The sequence below is a fragment of the Chlorocebus sabaeus genome, chromosome 5, assembly GCF_047675955.1.
Source record: "Chlorocebus sabaeus isolate Y175 chromosome 5, mChlSab1.0.hap1, whole genome shotgun sequence".
In the NCBI taxonomy this organism is placed as follows: Eukaryota; Metazoa; Chordata; class Mammalia; order Primates; family Cercopithecidae; genus Chlorocebus; species Chlorocebus sabaeus.
The window spans coordinates 70,187,215-70,206,675 of NC_132908.1; the positions used below are offsets into that span (position 1 = coordinate 70,187,215).

General features: G+C 43.7%; 1 protein-coding gene across 3 annotated transcripts in view; it reads left to right on the top strand.

Annotated features, from left to right (window-relative positions):
• Positions 1-19,461, top strand: part of HYDIN (HYDIN axonemal central pair apparatus protein) — a 480,054-nt gene that overhangs the window by 280,189 nt on the left and 180,404 nt on the right. The window lies entirely within an intron of this gene.

The window sequence follows — 19,461 nt, forward strand, 5'->3', positions numbered from 1 at the left end:
CCTGACTAATTTCTGGGTTTTTGTTTGTTTGTTTGTTTGTGTTTTGTAGAGACAGGGTCTTGCTATGTTTCCCAGGCTAGTCTCAAATTCCTAGGCTCACGTGATCCTCCTACCTTAGTCTCCCAAAGTGCTGGGATTACAAGTGTGAGCCACTGTTCCTGGTCCAAAAGTGGAACTTTTCTAAGATGTGGTGTGTTAGTGGTAGTTGGGGTCCTGGGCTGCAGAGTCAGACGTGGCTAGTTAGAATCCAAGCGCTGTGCTCCTAGTCATATGACCTTGTGCCACGGTTGACTCACCTGTAAAATGGTAGTCTAAAAGCGTTGCTGTGAGGATTAAATGAAGTGTGTCTATAACATGCATATGTCCCTGAGACATGCCAAGCACTCCCAAATTGGTGGCTGTTTTTAGGTTCTCTAAGGGTGCCTTCCTTTGTACCAAATGCTGCTACGCGAAACAGCCCCAGAATCCTATAGGGCCTCCTACAGGTCCTCCTACAGGAGCTCTGGGGTCCTTAGACAACCACAGATTGACCCAGATTCCTTTTACTTCCAACAAATGGTAGAAAATCCTTTCCTTATACCAGGCTGTATTCAGCAAGGCCAAAGCCAGGCTTTAGCCAAACTCCACCGTGGCCTGTGTGTGGCTCAAGGGGGCCAGGGCCAGGCAGGCCTCCCCTCCCTCCCTATCACTCCTCTCTGCAGCCAGATAAGGCCAGACCTTGGCTTAGAGGCAGTTCCTTGCTCTGCCCAAGGGCCCAACAAGAAAATAAAAATGTTTAGGTAAAATGTGATTATTTTTTTCTTTCAGAATAAGCATTGTTTAAAGCTGTGAGCTGGAGTATTTGCGTTTTTCTTTTTCACCTCCCAGAGAAAAGTTTGGATTGGAGCCAAAAGTAAACATTTAGCCTTGGGGCCAGAGGGAAGACAGCCCTGAGGAGGGGGCAAAAGGGTCACGAAGGGGAAACAGAATCGGGGCCACAGTCCATTTTCTGCCTCCTCAGCCCCCTTTCTTCCCTGACTCTCTCCGCACTGAGTCTGAGCCAGGATGACAGACTTACAGCCCCAAGAGTGAGCCCAGGGGTAATGGGGCCCTCCCCCTAGCAACTTCCTGTGGCTGCTGCAACAGATCACCACAAGCTGGGGGCATTGGAACAACACAGATCTCTTCTCTTCCTGTTCTGGAGGCTGGAAGTCTGAAATCAGTTTCACTGGGCCAGAACCAAGGTATGGACAGGGTCATTCTCTCTCTGCTCCCTCTGGAAGCTGCAGGGAAAATCCCCTGCCTTTGCTGACTTCCAGAGCTTTGTTCCTTTCATTCTTTACATTCCTAGTCTCTGGCCTTTCCTCCACCTTCAAAGCCTACTGCATAGCATCCCCTTCTCCCCTCTCTGGAGGAGCATGGCCCTCTGCCCCCCTCATATAAGGGCACCTGTGGTTAGATCATTGGACTGACTCATATATTCCAGAAAAATCACCCCTCCTCTAGATCTTCAACTTAATCACATCTGCAAAGTCTCTTTTGCCATATAAGGTAACATTCACAGGTTCCAGGGATTCAAACATTGACATCTTGAGGATGTCCCTTATCCAACCTACTCAGAGCCTCCAACATTACCAGCATTGAGTTCTTGTGCTCTCTTCCACGCCAAGCAAGCTTTTGAAAATGGATCCTCTATTAATGGCCATATCATTAGAAGCCTTTGATTGTAAGCAATATCAATGCTGACTCAAACTTACAAAAAAAAAAAAGAAAAACAAAAACAGAATTTGTTGGTTCATGTGTCTGGAAAGTCTAGGTTCAGGCTCAGGCACAGCTTGATCCAGGACTTGAATAACATCACCTGCACCTAGTGTCTCCTCCATCATCCCTCGGCTCTGCCCTCTGCCATATTTCCTCCATTCTCAGTCAGGTCCTATATGTACATGGTTGCAAGATGACTCAGCAGCTCCAGCTCTTCATATGCCAGGTTCCAGTCTAGCGGGAGGAGGTAGAGTCCTGGGAAAGGTTTTGCTGTAACTCACTGGCTCTGGTCGAGAGGTCTGGGGAACTCACTGCTACTCCTGAGCCAGGCTGAATGTCAGAGATAGGCTAGTTCCCAGAGGGAAATGGAAGGTACCCGACCAGAGAAAGGGAAGTGGATGCTGAGCAGCAAAAAACCAAGATTCCACCTTCATGACTGATCAGACTCATTGCATTTCCCTTGCTAGTCCTAAGCCAAAGAGATGGACATCTAGTTATGAAATTAGGCGCCACCTGTGTGGAAGGGTATTTGAGGAACAAGACCACCTTACCAATGCCCTGAAACATGATAAGCTGTTTTACTCCTCAGGCACTGTGGAAAAGCAACTCATAACCAGACTTCATTCCCAGAACAGCCCCGTCACCGTGCAGCCCTAAGCACCAGCTGTGCAGGCACCTTCCCGTTTTCTGTATGAAAAGCAACCTGCCTATTTTTGATGACTTAGAGTAAGACCATCGGTACAGTGTGAACAATTCACATCTTTACCTTGGGAAAATCTCTTTTAACAGCTTTCCAGAGCACAAAGAATATGTCCAAGTAGGAAATATTTCCTGTAGACAGATGTTTATGGCCAAATCTTCAACGTGGAGCTATTGGGAGCAATGAGAGGAAGCTTCCGTAATCTTGACCAATAGCAATAACAATGATTGAGTACCCACCATGTCAGGCGTCATTCTAACTCATTACATGTCATGCAGCAACCCCAGAGAGTGAGGATGAATACCTGCTTTTAGGGATCCAGGCACCTGAGTCCACACAGCAGATCTCAGACCCCATTTCTTTTTGTTAATAATTTCAACTTTGATTTTAAATTCAGGGGATACATGTGCAGATTTGTTACCTGGCAATATTGCATGATGCTAAAGTTTGGGGTACGGATCCCGTCACCCAGGTACTGAGCATACTACCCAACAGGTAGTTTTTTAACCCACATCCCACTCCCTTATTACCCCCTCTAGTAGCTCATAGTGTCTATTGTTCCCTGTTCGTGTCCGTGTGTGCTCAGTGTTTAGCTCCCACTTATAAGTGAGAACATGTAGTATTTGGTTTTCTGTTCCTGCATTAATTCACGTAGGATTATGGCTTCCAGCTACATCCATGTTGCTGCATGATTTATGGCTGCATGGTACTCATGGTGTTTATGTGCCACATTTTCTTTATCCAATCCATTGTTGATGGGCACCTGGATTGATTCCATGTCTTTGCTATTGTGAATAGCATTGCAATGAATATATAAATGCATGTGTCTTTTTGGTACAATAATTTATATTCCTTTGGGTTTGTACCTAGTAATGGGATTGCTGGGTCAAATGGTAGCCCTGTTTTAAGTTCTTTGAGAAGTCTCCAAACTGCTTTCACAATGGCTGAACTAATTTACATTCCCACCAACAATGTATAAGCATTCCTTTTTTCCTCCACCTCACCAGCACGTTATTTTTTTAATAATTGCCATTCTGACTGGTATGAGACATTATCTCATTGTGGCTTTGATTTGCATTTCTCTGATGATTAGTGACGATGAACATTTTTTCATGTTTCTTGGTCACTTCTATATCTTCGTTTGAGAAGTCCAAGACCCCATTTCAGCACTGACTGACTATAAAGCCCCTGTTTTAACCACTGTCTTCTACTGACATATCAAAGCCCATTTTTTCTGTATATCTTATTACTATATATCTATTTTTAAATGAAACTTCTCTGAATACCTGAACACTGTGCTATGTGCGATGGGGACTACAAAGATAAATAAGACTTATTGCTGTGCATGGAATTGATGAGCCCCCAAAGACAAACATGGAAACTGCTCATGGGGAACAAGGTGGGTGGATAAGCAGTGACTGTGCCAGACATTTCCAAAGATGGGTTCACTTCATATTCTCAGTAACCTTATTTACATGGCAGTTATTTAGGAAACACTATTATATATGGCAGTTATTTAGGAAACACTATTTTACAAATAAGGGAAGGGAAGCACCCAGAATAAGCACTAGATAAAAATGGGAAGGAAGGAAGGAAGGAAGGAAGGAAGGAAGGAAGGAAGGAAGGAAGGAAGGGAGGGAGGGAGGGAGGGAGGGAGGGAGGGAGGAGGGAAGGGAGGGAGGGAGGGAGGGAGGGAGGGAGGGAGGGAAAGGGAGACAGAGAGAGAAGAGAAGGAGAGAGGGAGGGAGGGAAGAAAGAGAAAGGGAGAGAGGGAGAGAAAGGGGTGAAGTGGGGATAAGTAGGAAGCACAGTCTTTTCCCATCAAGAGTTTATAAGCTGAATGAGAAAACAAGAGGCTCATAAAAATCCACAGCTACTGTTTGTTCCACAGTTCAGCACTTTGCCCTCTATTTTTCAGCCTTGCAAATATTACCCAGTGAAGAAATCTGGTGGGAACACTGATGGGGATCTGCTGGGCGGGCTAGATGATCAGTCCCAGCATGGTGAAGAGACGCCTGCTGCCCCTAGAGGGCTGAGTGCAGGGTGGAGGGAAGGAGCCTCTGAGTGGTGGCTTCCAGCCTTATCCTGAGTCCCTGCATGTGAGAGCTGCCAGAGGTGGGGGCTCTCATCCTGAGACTGTGCCCTACAGGGGGTTTTTAGTGATAATCACACCCTAACTGCCTGTGATAGCCAGTGGTTCCTGATTCAGGCGGGAACTGAGGATTTCCTTGGCCTGGCTGGCTCCATACCAGAGTCATCAGGAACCTCAGGGATCCTCTTAGTTTTTGCCTTAACTGGGTGAGGCCCCACCAGGGAGCATGTTGGCAGCAAACCTGCTTCCTGTTACTCTTTCCCATTGACCTCTTTTTTGAGGCCACAACACCATCACAGGAGGGCAATATTCCCTACTTGTTGCCACAGACTGGGTAGACTGTTTCTGTGGGGCTGTCATCTTGCCATGAGGTTCTGCCCACAGGTTCATCACCAGCTTCTAACTGATCATCCTTTAGGAGAGGAAGTAGGTAGCTCTAGGAGCAGCCATCCTGCATCTGTTCAGAAGGACTTGAAACCTCTTACTCTGTCCTTCTATTAACAGGTTTGGAAATTCAAGTTCAGCCCTGTGTCATAGGAGTGGAATTGTTTTTCCTTCTAGACATCATTCCTACAGCTTGGTTCACTGCCACTGAAGGAAGGGCAATATCGAATATCTAAGATCTGTAGGTTTACTTTGCTCCTTGAGAAAGAATATCACTTATTTAGATAAACTGGAAATATGTGTATAATTATAATTGAATACAATAGATGTATTACATATGATATATAAATTAATCAGGTTGGCTATAAAGCAAATTCTTAAATAGACACACACACATATATATATGTATTATTAAACACAGTGGTATCCTGGCTTTTTACAGCAGAACACTTTTTATGTCAATCGCTTCAGAACAGAGATGCTAAGTGAAAGAAAGGGTAAAGGAGTCCTCCTTTCTCCTTCTTCCCAGCCTCATCAGTTCCTGGGCTTCCTCTGAGGAACCCTGACATCTGTAGCTAGGGCTGAGTTAGCTGATGCCTAATTACTATTTAAGAATTACGTTAAGTCACAAAGCAATGTTGAATTTTCTACACTTAAGTATAATGTATTACACTATATTACTGAGCTCAGGCTACCATAACAAAACACCACAGAGTGCGTGACTTAAACAAGAGATATTTATTTCTCAGTTCTGGAGGCTGGTAGTCCGAGATCACAGTGCCAGCATAGTCAGTTTTGGTGAAGGCTATCCTCCTGACTTGTAGACAGCCACCTTCTCACTATGTGATCACATAGCAAAGGGAGAGAGAGAACACTCTGGTGTCCCTTCTTATAAGGGCACCAATTCCATGAGGCTGAAATCTAAACCAAATTACCTCTCAAGTCCTTGATGACCACATGTGGCTAGTGGCTATGTATTGGACATAACAGATAGAGAATATTTCTATCATTGCTTAAAGTCCTAGCAAACAACACTTATAGACAATATGAATGCATTAATAGGCTTAATATAATTGACATATGTAGAACACTAAAAAAAATCTTCTGGCCCCATGGAACAGTTATGAAAAATTACTGTATACTAGGGCTTAAAGCAAATCTCAACAAAAAATCTGTTCTGTCAGAAATCAATAGCAAATAGATGACAAGAAACAAACAAGTAAACAAAAACACAGGCTTAGACGTTTTCAAAACATACTTCTGAATAACCTTAGATAAAATGGATAAATTCTTAGAACAATACATACTTCTGAATAACCTTAGATAAAATGGATAAATTCTTAGAACAATACAACTTGCCAAAACTAACTTTTTTAAAGCAAGAAATCCAAATGGTCTTATAACCATTAAAGAAATAGTTTCAAATATCCCCATTTTTAAAAACCCGCTAAGCCCTGATAGATACAGAAAAGTTCATCCAATGATTTAAGAAATAAATTATTTCAAACTTAAACTCTTTTCAGATAAAAATATAAAAGACAGTATTACCCAACTTATTTTATAAAACTAACTTAATTTTTATACCAAAATCCATTAAACCCAGTCAGGGACATAAAGATTTCAGGCCATTCACACTCATTAATTCAAAAATATAAATGTAAAACATTCACCAAAATATTAGCAAACTAAATCCAGCAAAGCATGAAAAGGTAAGCTATGATGAGGTTGAGTTTATTCCAGGAATGCAAGGTTGGTTTAATATTACAAATCCAATAATTCAGTTTCCTATACTACCCCATTAAAGAAGAAAAAAACATATGATCATCTCAATAAATCAAGGAAAAAATTCAGTAGAGCCAAACAACTATTCTTGTGAAAATTGCTTAACCTGATCAAGGATAACTTTTTTAAATAGGAAGATGTGTTAAAGTCATCTCCTTTAAAAATCAAAAATAAGACGAGTTCTATTTCTTTTTTTTTTTTTTCTTTTTTCTTTTTTTTTTTTTTTGAGACAGAGTTTCACTCTTGTTGCCCAGGCTGGAGTGCAATGGCGTGATCTCAGCTCACCACAACCTCTGCCTCCCAGGTTCAAGTCATTTTCCTGCCTCAGTCTCCCAAATAGCTGAGATTACAGGCATACACCACCACGCTTGGCTAATTTTGTATTTTTAGTACAGACAGGATTTCTCCATGTTGGCCAGGCTGGTCCCGAACTCCTGACCTCAGGTGATCTGCCTGCCTCAGCCTCCCAAAATGCTGGGATTACAGGCGTGAGCCACCGCACCTAGCCAAGAGTTCCATTTCTATTCAACAATTTACTAAATATCCTAGCCAGTGTAAGAAGATAGGAAAGTAAATAAAAAAGACTACGCTTGGAAAGGAAGAAACAAAAGTCATATAATAATTACATGGAAAACACAAAATAATAAACAAATTACTAGAATTAATAAAAGAATTGAGTGAGGAGGATGGATTGATATAAAGTTATAAAATTCAATTTTTTTTTTTTTTGAGATAGAGTCTCGCCCTGTCCCCTGGGCTGGAATGCAATTGTGCAATCTTGGCTCACTGCAGCCTCTGCCTCCTGGGTTCTAGCAATTCTCCTGCCTCAACCTCTCGAGTAGCTAGGATTACAGGTGCCTGCCTCCACACCCAGCTAATTTTGTATTTTTAATAGAGACAGGGTTTTACCATGTTGGTCAGGCTGGTCTCGAACTCCTGACCTCAGGTGATCCACCCGCCTTGGCCTCCCAAAGTGCTGGGATTACTTACAGGCATGAGCCAACGCACCCAGCCTCAATTGCATTTCTGTATAGCAGCAACAAATAGAAAATAGAATGCAGTAAATAAATAAATAAATAAATAAATAAATAAATAAATAAATCTAATATAAAAATACAATATTTATGGATAAATGATAATTTTATTTAAAGTCATTAAAGAAGACCTAAGTAAATGGTGAGACATACTTGTTTCATTGATTTAAAAGACTCAGTTTAGTAAAGATGTCATTTTTCCCCAGAATGATCTGTAGTTTAAATGTACTTCTAATCAAAATCCTGACAGGTTGATCCTAAACTTTATATAGAAGAGGGATGAGACTACCCAAACTCCTAGATATCAAGGCTTATTGTAAAAATACAATAGTTTAAAATGTTGTATTTGTGCACAGATAGGCAAATAGAATAAAGGAACAGAATAAAGGCCCCAGAAGCAGGTCCTTACATGTATGGAAACGTGACAAAACTGAAATATTTGAATAAAGGAGAAGGGATGGCCTATTCAGTAAATGATCCAGAAACAATATGTCATCTATATAGAAAAAAGCATAAACGGATCCCTAAACTCACACTATAGAAAATCATGCCTGTGGCCGGGCGCGGTGGCTCACGCCTGTAATCCCAGCACTTTGGGAGGCCGAGGCGGGCGGATCACAAGGTCAGGAGATCGAGATCATGGTGAAACCCCGTCTCTACTAAAAATAGAAAAAATTAGCCGGGCGCAGTGGCGGGCGCCTGTAGTCCCAGCTACTGGGGAGGCTGAGGTAGGAGAATGGCGTGAACCCGGGAGGCGGAGCTTGCAGTGAGCCGAGATTGCGCCACTGCACTCCAGCCTGGTCGACAGAGCGAGACTCCGTCTCAAAAAAAAAAAAAAAAGAAAAAAAAGAAAATCATGCCTGTAATCCCAGCACTTTGGGAGGCCAAGGCGGGTCACACAAGGTCAGGAGTTTGAGACCAGCCTGGCCAACATGGTGAAACTCCATCTCTATTAAAAATACAAAAATTAGCCGGGCATGGTGGCATGTGCCTGTACTCCCAGCTACTCAGGAGGCTGAGGCAGAAGAATTGCTTGAACCCAGGAGGCGTAGGTTGCAGTGAGCCGAGATTGTGTCACTGCACTCCAGCCTGGGCAATAGAGTGAGACTCTGTCTCAAAAGAAAAAAAGAAATTAATTTCAAATGGGTTAAAGATATAAACATGAAAAGGGTAAGTCAATTTTTTTAATTTGAAGAAAATGTAGGTTAATGCTTTGATTATCTCTGACTCTGAATAAGGAAGATTTTTTTAAAAAACAGACAGGGTCTCACTTTGCTGCCCAGGCTGGAATGTGGTGGCATCATCATGGCCCACTGCAACCTCAAACTCCTAGGCTCAAGTGATTCTCCTGCCTCAGCCCCCAAGTAGCTGGGACTACAAAAGCATACCACCACACCTGGCTGATGCTCTTTTTAAATTTTTTGTATAGATGGGGGTATCACTATGTTACCCAGGCTGGTCTCAAACTCCCAGCCTCAGGCAGTCCTCCTATCTTGGGCTCCCAAATTACTGGGATTACAGGTGTGAGCCACCTCACCTAGCCTCAGAATTTCTTAAACAAGAGACAAAAAGCACAAAATCATGATGAAACTATCCATAATCTCTATGTTGAAGTTGAGAACTTTCTTCATCAAGAGATACCATTAAACGAGTACAAAGACAAGGCACCAACAGAGAGCAGTTTTGGTATACAGACTGCCTTCAGATGATCAGTCTACATACTGCATAAAGAATGCCCTTGAAGGAAAAGACAGAATTCAACTAAAATCCAGGAGAGAAGAATGAGCAGTTATTTCACAGAAGAAGAGATATGAATGGGCAATAAAGAATAAAAAGATGTTCCACCTCATCAGTAATCTTGTAAATGGAAATTAAAACATTTACAACTAGACACCATTACATACCCACCAGATTGGACAAAATTAAATATGATCATACCAAGTGTTTCCACCAGCTTTTCCTCCACAGTGTCTCCTGGATCTGCCCTGCCTTTCATCGTCTTTCCCAGGAATTCTCCCTCCAGGCTACCTAACTCACTCTGCTGGTGGCTTTCTTCCCTCTGGTCTCCCTTGGCTGTAGACCAACCTGAGATTACTTTTCTTAAGGATGTTGGTTTCACCACCCCATTTCCTTCCCTCTGACTCAAGAGGAAGATGAGCCCTTCACTTTTTAGAAATACATGAATGTTTGCAAATCTACAGTTGTCTCTCAGGTATCCACTGAAGGTTGGAGCCCTCGAGAATACCAAAATCCACAGATGCTCAAGTCCCTTATATAAAATGCTGTTCTATTTGCCTATAGCCTTCCAACACCCTCCTGTATACTCTAAATCCTCTCTAGATTACCCATAATAGCTCATGTAAATCTATGTAAATAGTTGCAGTATTGTATTGGTTTTTTATGTGTTGGTTTTTTTTATTATTATTATTGTTATGTTGTTGGGTTTTGTCGTTTTTTCTTTTCTAAGAAGTTTTTGATTCCTGGTTGGTTAAATCATTGGATGTGGGACCCACAGATGCAGAGAGTGACTGTATGGAAAAAAAAAAAAAGCATCTATTGCCTTTCCAGGCCAAGCTTTCTGTCTATTCTCCTCTCTAGCAATAATCTCCTCACACTCTCAGTGTCTTCAAGCTTCCTATTCCTTTGCCTACAGTACAAGTGCTTCACATCTTAGAAAACCCGTCTCTTAATCCTCTTGCATTAATCACCAACTCTCTACCAGGGAATGGAAGAAAACAGAGTACCCTGGTTGCCTCCATTCATTCCCCAACCCAATTTAAACTGACTTTTGGCCTCCTCACTTGACTGAAACTGCCCCTGCAGAAAGTCGGCAATGATTTTATTATTATGAAACTACATTGTATGTGCAAAAGTGTTTGTAACATAGATACATAGTTTGAGAAGCATAAATCAATGTCCGTGCCTCATGATCCCCATTACAACTAGGATACTGTTAGTAAATTTGAAATCCCCTGAGAGCAGTAGACCACTTTACACTCCATCTCTGTTGTCCCCAGAACCTTCCCAGGGCCTTCATCATCCAGGCCTCCTATAGCCTGTTCATCTAGAATCTCCCCTTCTGCTGCGGTGGGTCAGCTAATTTATCTGACTGGTGGGGGGCGGTCAGATTACCCACTGAGACTCATGAGAGGGCTGTCTGCCATCTCTGAAATCTGAGCTTCCAGAGACAGGTTTCCTGCCTTTGTAGTCAACCTGCAAGTGACCCAGGGGCAAGCACAGGGAAACTTAAGGAGCAGGGTAGGCCTTTAGCTCTCTTTATATTTAACTTAAAAGCTATCTCCATGTTAGGGCCCATACAGTCTACTTCTATTTGCAATTCTGCTTAGTCTCATTTCCTGAGTTACCATATCCATTACCCCATAGATAACTGAATTGGACTGTTTTTCATTTCAATTGTGAGTGTTATAAAACTTTTTGTCCTGCTTTTGTGTTATTATAGAACTCTAGTCACCTTATTATAGCTTCATTCTTTTTAAGACATTTTCCCAGTGTTTCCAATATCAGTGGAAGGCGTCAGCCCTCCAGAGATTCAATGTGAGCTAAGCCAGCTTCTAATGAAATCGGCGGAAGCTATCAGTGCATATCTGAACCGAAGTCAGGGTTGTGTCCGCTTGGTTCGTGGAGTGATGTTCGTAAAAAAAGGCTCATTTGGTTGGTCTACATGTTCATATTAATTAAAATCCTCCCAAAGCTAGCTACATCTACTGAAAGCCAGACATTAAAAGAAATTGACTTTAAAAACCATCCTGTTTTGAAAGTATTCCTAAAGAGCTTTGAAGTTGATTATAAGGGAGATTTCACAGCCTACCTGTTTGGCAGCCTTTCTAAGATCATGTAGCAGTGGGGACACCTTCTGGAGCTTTATAGAAGTGGCGTTTTTACACAGAAATCTCTCTAGACTAGAGCGCTTAGAGGTAGATTCTGGGCACATTCCTCCACTACTCACCTGACAGCAAAACTGTTTCCGCAAAGTTACTTCAAGGACAAGGTCAATGATGTCTTGCTCTTTCTCATTCAGATTACAATCAGGAGGGGTTCCTCTGCTTCCAAAGGTTCTAGATGACACATTGTATATTCCTTGTGTTGTGGGCTCCAGTTAGTTTGGGAATGAAAAGACCTGCTTTGGGAGTCACTGCCCTGGGTATGGCTGACATGATGGGACCCGGGAGAAGCCCTCACCTGTGGATTGGCTGGACTCTCCAGCAAAGTTACTAAGAGCATGAGCTTTGGTGTGGGTCTGACGCAGCCACTGACCTGTCCTCTGAGCCTTGGTTTTGTCATCTGAAGACAGGATAATCATAGTGGTTTACTCCTCAAGCTGTTGTGAAGATTAAATTAGGCAGTGCGTATCAAGTGCTTCATAGTTCCTGGTAGGGAATAGTGATGAATAAGGTCAGCTGCAGTTACTTAATTGGGGCTCTTACTTGATACAGTTGCTATACCACTATTTTCTTCATGACATTCTCACTACCATCTTCTAGGTCAGTGATTCTCAGCCATGAATGCACATTGGAATCACCTTGGGAAGTTTCAAATAGATTGAAGCCAGGTAAATCAGAATCTCTATGGTTGGGATTCAGGCTTCAGTCTTTCTTAAGGGTCCATGAAGGATCCCAATGGCCAGCCAACACTGAGAACCACCGTTCTAGAGGCTCCAATTGCAACTCCTTTTGAGAACCTTTTTAAAAGATGGTTTTCATCTCCTAAGCTCTGAGTAACTTGAGTTTCAGCCTCTCAGCAATCTCTCATCAGTTTCCACCTTAGCACACGTGGCCAGTTGGAAGTATTCTGTGGTATAATAACATCAGAGGGCCGTGGCCAGTTGGAAGTATTCTGTGGTATAATAACATCAGAGGGCCGGCGAGCGGGGGGCTGCTTTCCATAATACAGACATGTCTTTAGTTGGCTTCCCCTTCCCACGTGGCAGAGCTAGACCGTGCTGGTAGGGAAGGCACTGGGCCAGCCCATCTGTTTCCATCTGTCATTTGCTTCCCAATGTAGGAGAATCAGTAAGTGTAGGACCACAAATCCAGACAATAAATATGGAAGAATGGCAGGGACTTTGTGTTTGCACCAAGAGGGGCTTAGAAATATGCTCACTTTTAATATAATTTAAAGTAATATTATAATCTGCTCCCTTTAGAAACAGCAGTCAGGGGCTTGCCTAACCTGGAGCAGATTTGCGATGTGTAGAGACAGAGGAAGGAAGGAAGGAAGGAAGGGAGGGAGGGAGGAAGGAGGGAGGGAGGGAGGGAGGGAGGGAGGGAGGGAAGGAAGGAAGGAAGGAAGGAAGGAAGGAAGGAAGGAAGGAAGGAAGGAAGGAAGGAAGGAAGGAAGGAAGGAAGGAAGGAAGGAAGAGGGTCAGGGGGTTTACAAAATGAGAGAAGCAAAGTCAGATAGCTGAGAGCAAGAATAGCAATTTGGGAAGCCACCTGATAAGATCTGATAAGTAAAGATGCGTGGTTTGCACCAGATTATAAATTAGGAACAATGGAAATATGAGATTGGAACTGCAGGAGAAAATAATCTCAGCAATGAAATTAATTCACAGAGGTCACTAGCTCACATTCAGACCTTCAGAGTGCTGGATACTCTCAAAACCTCTGACCATGCAAGGCACCAGCGGCTACTGTGGATCACTTTCTCATTTTGATACCAGTGATATATAAGGATGATGACCAGCTTGCATGGCTAAGAATATTGACATTTTCTTTCCATACTTGAAATGTTTTCATTCTACTTGTTCGTTCTGTAATTGTTTACTGAGGGTAATTGTGCAGGGCACTGTGCTAGGGAGAATAAAACCAATCTGTATATGTTAGCTTTTGTCACACAACAAGATACTCGAAACATAATTGTCTAAACAGAAAATGTGTATTAGTTCTCATGAATCTGTGAATTGGCTAGGTGATTTTCAAGTTGCCGTTTGCATCACATTTTCGAATGCCTCGTTGGCCAAGGAAGTCAAGCCAAGCCCAGATGCAAGGCCTGAAGAAAATAGACTCCATCTGTTGATGGGAGGAGAAGCAAAGTTGTGTTACAAACAGTTGTGCTTACAGGAATTGGAGGGATTACTTTTTTACAAATAGTAGACCCTCTGATATAACATTTGAACAAAACAAGATCTGTATAACCCTTTTTACTACCGGGAGTTAACTGCAGTACTCCTGACTAGAACTTCATTCAACAAATGTCAGGCTTGACTCTAAGCTTGGTGTGCTGCCCAGTGCTGGAGACCGTGGGGAGAGAGGCAGATGTGGCTCCTGCCCCTGCTGATGAGTCAGTTACAATGTGGGGTGTAGAAGCATGGAGATGACCCCTGAACCTGGACTTGGGGGTCAGGGAAGATGTTCCAGTGAAAGTAACATCTAAGCTAATGCTGAAAGGTTAGGTAGATGTTAACTGCTCAATGCCAGGAGGAAGAGGTGCATGAGAGCAGACAAAGTCACTGCTGGGGTCAGTGCCAGCCTGCAGTGGCAGTTGGGGCATCAGCCCCTCCCCCTCCCCATGGCTACTATCTCCCTTCCTGTCATGCCTGCCCCCAGTGCCAACCATCACTGACCCGACCTCATTGCTTCTGTATTCTTCATCATCATTGTCATCATCATCACCTGCTTCCATTTGGCACCTACACATACGCTGCACCCACAACAGACTTCTTCCCTGTCCCTGGGGAATCCACGTTCTCTCCATCCTATTTCCTTTGCAGCAGGGGTTCTCAACCCCCCACATGACAGTACCAATTTGTTGCCTGTTAAGAACTGGGCCACATGGCAGAAGGTGAGCGGCAGGTGAGCAAGCAAAGCTTCGTCTGTATTTACAGCCACTCCCCACCACTCACATTACCACCTGAACTCCGCCTCCTGTCAGATATGCAGCAGCATTAGATTCTCACAGGAGCACAAACCCTATTGTGAACTGCACATGTAAGGATCCCAGTTGCATGCTCCTTATGAGGATCTAATTCCTGATGATCTGTCACTGTCTCCCATCACCCCCTGATGGGACTGTCTAGTTGTAGGAAAATAAGCTCAGGGCTCCCACTGATTCTACATCATGGTGACTTGTATAATTGTTTCATCATATATTATGATGTAATAATAATAGAAGTAAAGTGCACAATAAATGTAATGTGCTTGAATCATCCTGAAGCCATTCCCCCCACCACCCCCACCCAGTCCATGGAAAAAATTGTCTTCCATGAAACCAGTCCTTGGTGCCAAAAAGTTAGGGACGGCTGCTTTGCAGGCACCTTTCCCTCAGCCTAAACGTTCCTTCCACTCTTCACTTGAAAAGAATCATTTTTTCTTTTGTGCATAGTTAGACCATAACCTCCTCCATGAAGACTTCTGTGTGCATCCAAGAAAAGTTAGCATCTCCCTTGTTTGAATTCCAAAAATGATGATAATCCTCACCAACCCCACACAAGAGCAGCTCACATTTATTGGACATTTGCTATGACCCAGCTTCCACGGGGCTCCTTACATGAACTAGGGCTCACCGCAATCAGATGCAGAGGGTTCTCTTACTAACACAGCCCCCAGGCCCATCGTGCACAAGTGGGGAAGCTGGAATTCAAACTCAAGCCCTCTGACCCCACAGCCTTGCTCGGAACCCTTGTGCTCTGCCTGGCTCCCTGCTGGAGCACTTGTACCCTAAAGCACAGCCATTCCTGTGGCTCTGACTCTGATCCACTGGCCTCTTAGCTCCTTGAAGCAAGGGTTGGGTTTCTCATCTTTGGAACCCTACAACACTATAGTGGATTCCCTAGAAGGAGAGCCCGAGAATGTGGTTCTTGAGGTGATTTATTGAGGGAGGGCTCTCAGGAGAAATTATAAGAAATTCAGGGAAGCAAGATAGGGCCAGAGGAGAACTCGGGGAAGATGTGATTTCAGAAGTCTAACCTCTGCCTCATCCCATGGGGAGCTGTGGAGTGTAAATTACATCACAGTTTGTCCCACTCAGAGACAAGGAGGCTGGGCTCTCATAGTCGCCACCCCTAGCAGTCACTCTTTCCTATAAGTCATACCCTAATGAGAGGGAAGACAGCTCAGGGTGGGTGAGGCATCTCCCATCAGGCCAGGGCAATGCTCCAGAGGAAGGTATAGCCACACACACAGCACCTGGGTGCATCACCCTAATAAAGTGCACCGGCAGCACCTGCTGCAGTCATCAGTTTTTAAAAAGTGTTAAACAGCATATGCAGGCCCTTCTTGTCCAGCCAGTGGCTAATTTCATCCTCTGTAGTGGACACTCCCAGAAGCCAAGTCTAATGAACGAATGAATTAGAAGTCTTTGAGTCTCCTACAGGGCTGCCCACCCCCACCACCTTTTCCCACAAGACTGCACTGCACAGACTTCAGTGGGTGTCCAGCATCCACCATCCCATCTGCAAAGATCATGGAAGCTGCAACACAGAACATTAACTGAAATACAAGCTTGTTCATTAGGGTTTTATTTTAGCACTACACTGCTTCCAGTGAAGAAAGAACAGGAAAAAAGTATGGTGGGTTATTTTTTTTTTTTTTTTAAACTTTGCAGCACAAAAGATTGTGGTGATCCTTCCCCCAGAGTTGAAAATAAACCATGAGGAGGGAAGCCACTGCCCCCAAAGCCAGTGCTACTGATCAGTGGGTGTCTGATATGTGATTCTCCGGCAGCTGCAGGGGCGTTTCTCTCCTGGCTTCTCCCGTGATTCTGATACGAGGAGCTCTGGAATTGGAGCAGTATCGATTGTTCCTGTTTGCTATGCACTCTCTTTTAAAAATAACTGAATCTACTCCTGTTTGGGTCAGCATACCAGGAAAGTAATCGTCTGTTCCTGAGGGTAAAAGGAAATCTGATCCAAAAACCTCTACCAACATTCTATTTCAATATTTTGGAGCAGGTTTTCCAGTTTGAATACCTTAAAGCCCTCATTATGGTAAATGCTTCACTGTCTCCTGTGGCTCAGGTGGCAAGCAGGGAGGGCCGCTCTGCCTTCCTCTGTTGATTTCCAGAGACCTCTCACTTCCCAGTTGTCCAGGTAGCATTGTCCATTGAGGTGTTGTTTTTCCTGAGGTATGAAGACCCTCTACAGCTTCGTATTTTTCCTTTACAGAAATTCCCATGTGCTTTCTCTTTATGCAGCGCAACATCTCACAGGGGTGCAAAGGCTGGATGGGAGAGTGCTATTATGTGGGGCAGCGAGCCGGCAAAGCTTCCCTGCTGACCTGGGGTGATTTAATAAGTGTTCAGAATTGTCCTTGGCTGATTTTCACTGTCCCTAGCTGTTAAGGCTGCAGTGATAGCCCCATATTAATTATCAGCTCCATCCTCAGCTGTCATGTTGCCATTCCTACCCATGGCAGCTCCTAAATCTAGCTGCCCATTAGAATTGCCTGGGAAGACTGCTAAAAATCTGACTCCTGAGACCTGCTGAATTGTCATCTGTTGGAGGACAAGGTTCAGGAATCTTTATTTTAGCGACCTTCCCAGGAGATTTTTTAGCACCCAGCCCAACATGTGTTCTCTGCCCCTAACGGAGTGGTTTCAGCCAGAGGTAAAGTCAACTAGAGACATCTGGCCTAAAACAAGTCAAATGGAAGCTCAGGCCAAAAATGAAAAGAGTTTTTCCATACTCTGTGACTTCTCCATGCTTTCCCATCCCCACTTTTTATCCCAGGTTGGCAGAGAGGGTGCAGGACAGTCAGATGCTGACTATTCTGCATAGTGAATGCTCCATGCTATTCAACTGTTCTCATGCAACAGTCCACACATCCATCCATCCATCCATCCATCCATTCAATCAATCAAACATCTGTTGAGTTTGGGCTCTATGTATGAGACCCTGTGCAATAGGGTCTGTAAAGAGGGGACACCGTGGATCTTTCTTCCATACAGTAATAAGCCCAGCCAAGATCATGCCGGCCCAGTGTTTTCCCTTCTTAAAAAAGCAACCAGAACTCAGCTCAGAGCCTTCACCAGGCAAGAAAATAATTACGTTGATTTTTTTCAGTTGTGTTGATTTTTCTAAATATGAGAGATAATACTGTGTTTTCATTTATAGTAATGACATAGCCTATTAATGAACCCCACAATGTGATATCACCATATGCTCATTTGAATGGCTAAAATGTAAAAGACTAAATACCAAGTGTGGATGAGAATGCAGACCAACTAGAACTCTCATACAATGCAGGTGGTAGTGTAAAGTGGTACAGCAACTTTGGAAAACTGGTTGGCAGTTTCCTGTAATGTTAAACATACATATACCATACAACCCAGCAATTCGCTTCCAAGGAGTTTACCCAAGAAGAATGAAAACATATGTCTACAAAAAGACTTTTACACAGATGTTCATAGCAACTTGATTCATAGCATCTACAAGCTAGAAATAGTCGAAGTGTCCATCAACAAGAAGGTGGGAAAACATCCACACTATGGAATACTGCTCCAGAAAGAAAAAGAACCGCTCACTGCTACATGCAACAACATGGACAAATCTCAAAAACATCACGCCAAACAGAAGAAGTCAGACACAAATTTGTACATATTTCCAATTCCATTTCTATGAAAGTGTAGGCAAATTAATCTCTGGTGATATTAAGCAGATGAGTGTTTGCACAAGGCAACTTTTTAGGATGATGGAAACATTCTGTGTATTAATGTGGTGATAGTTCCACAGATGTGTGTGTAACTCATCAAACTGTGTGCTTACAAATCACGAGGATGGTAGTGGCATGCCTGAAATTTAGGAAATGATCCTCTAGGATGTGGTTAGAGTGGACAGCGTCCTAAAAGAAGTGCAGCTGAAATGCTATGAAGCTTCCAAGGGAGGGAGATGGGCCAGTGGTGGAAGCTTCACATAGTAGATGACATTTGTGCTGAGCCTCTGAGTACAGATGGAGCCAGAATGAATATATAAGTGAAATGGATTGAAATTAGCATGAAAGGCTTGAGATAGGTTGGGGAGGGGCAGAGATGGGTCCAGAAAAAGCCACATACCAAGGAGAAACAGGAAGAATCGGGGTGACCCCACCACCTTGGCCTTTGTCACATCCAAAGACCTTTTAAATCACTGGAACTTGGACATTTGGGCTTCAGCACCAGCCGGTACAGTTGCTTCTTTTCCCCTGGGTTCCTCTGCTCAGAGAACTCAAGTGGCAGCACAGCTTCGTGGTGGGACCAGGACTAGGGTGTGGCGAGCAAGGCACTGAGGTCACATTTAGGAGGCAAGGTCATGTAAGAAACCCGAGCCTGCACTTCCAGGCCCCTAACAGAGAGTGCTTCCCAGGCCTCAGCTGAGTCTTAGCCCTGCTTTCTGGTGATCTGGGAGCAGGATCCCCAGTGGTTCATTCATTCATGACCATGCCGACTACTTACTCCAGGCCGGGCTCTGGATTAGACACCGTATTGGATACCAGTCCTCAGCGAGTCCACATCTAGCAGGGATGGTAAAGATAAGTGTGAAAGGGGAAGCCCAGGGGGCTGTAGATACTCAGAGGAAAGAAATTGGGCCGAGGCTGGTAGTCAGAAAACTTTTTAAGAGCAAGTGAAACCTTAGCTGAGATTTGAAGAAGGCAAGTTCAAGGGAGGGTGTAAGGTGGTCCCTGCTAGACCTGCCTGGTCTGGGATTTGGAGTTTGGCCTTAGAAACTGAGAGGCCACTGAGCACTGATTTGCAAAAACTGATGTCTCCTGTCTCCCCCCATTCCCTGTCCCATGCCT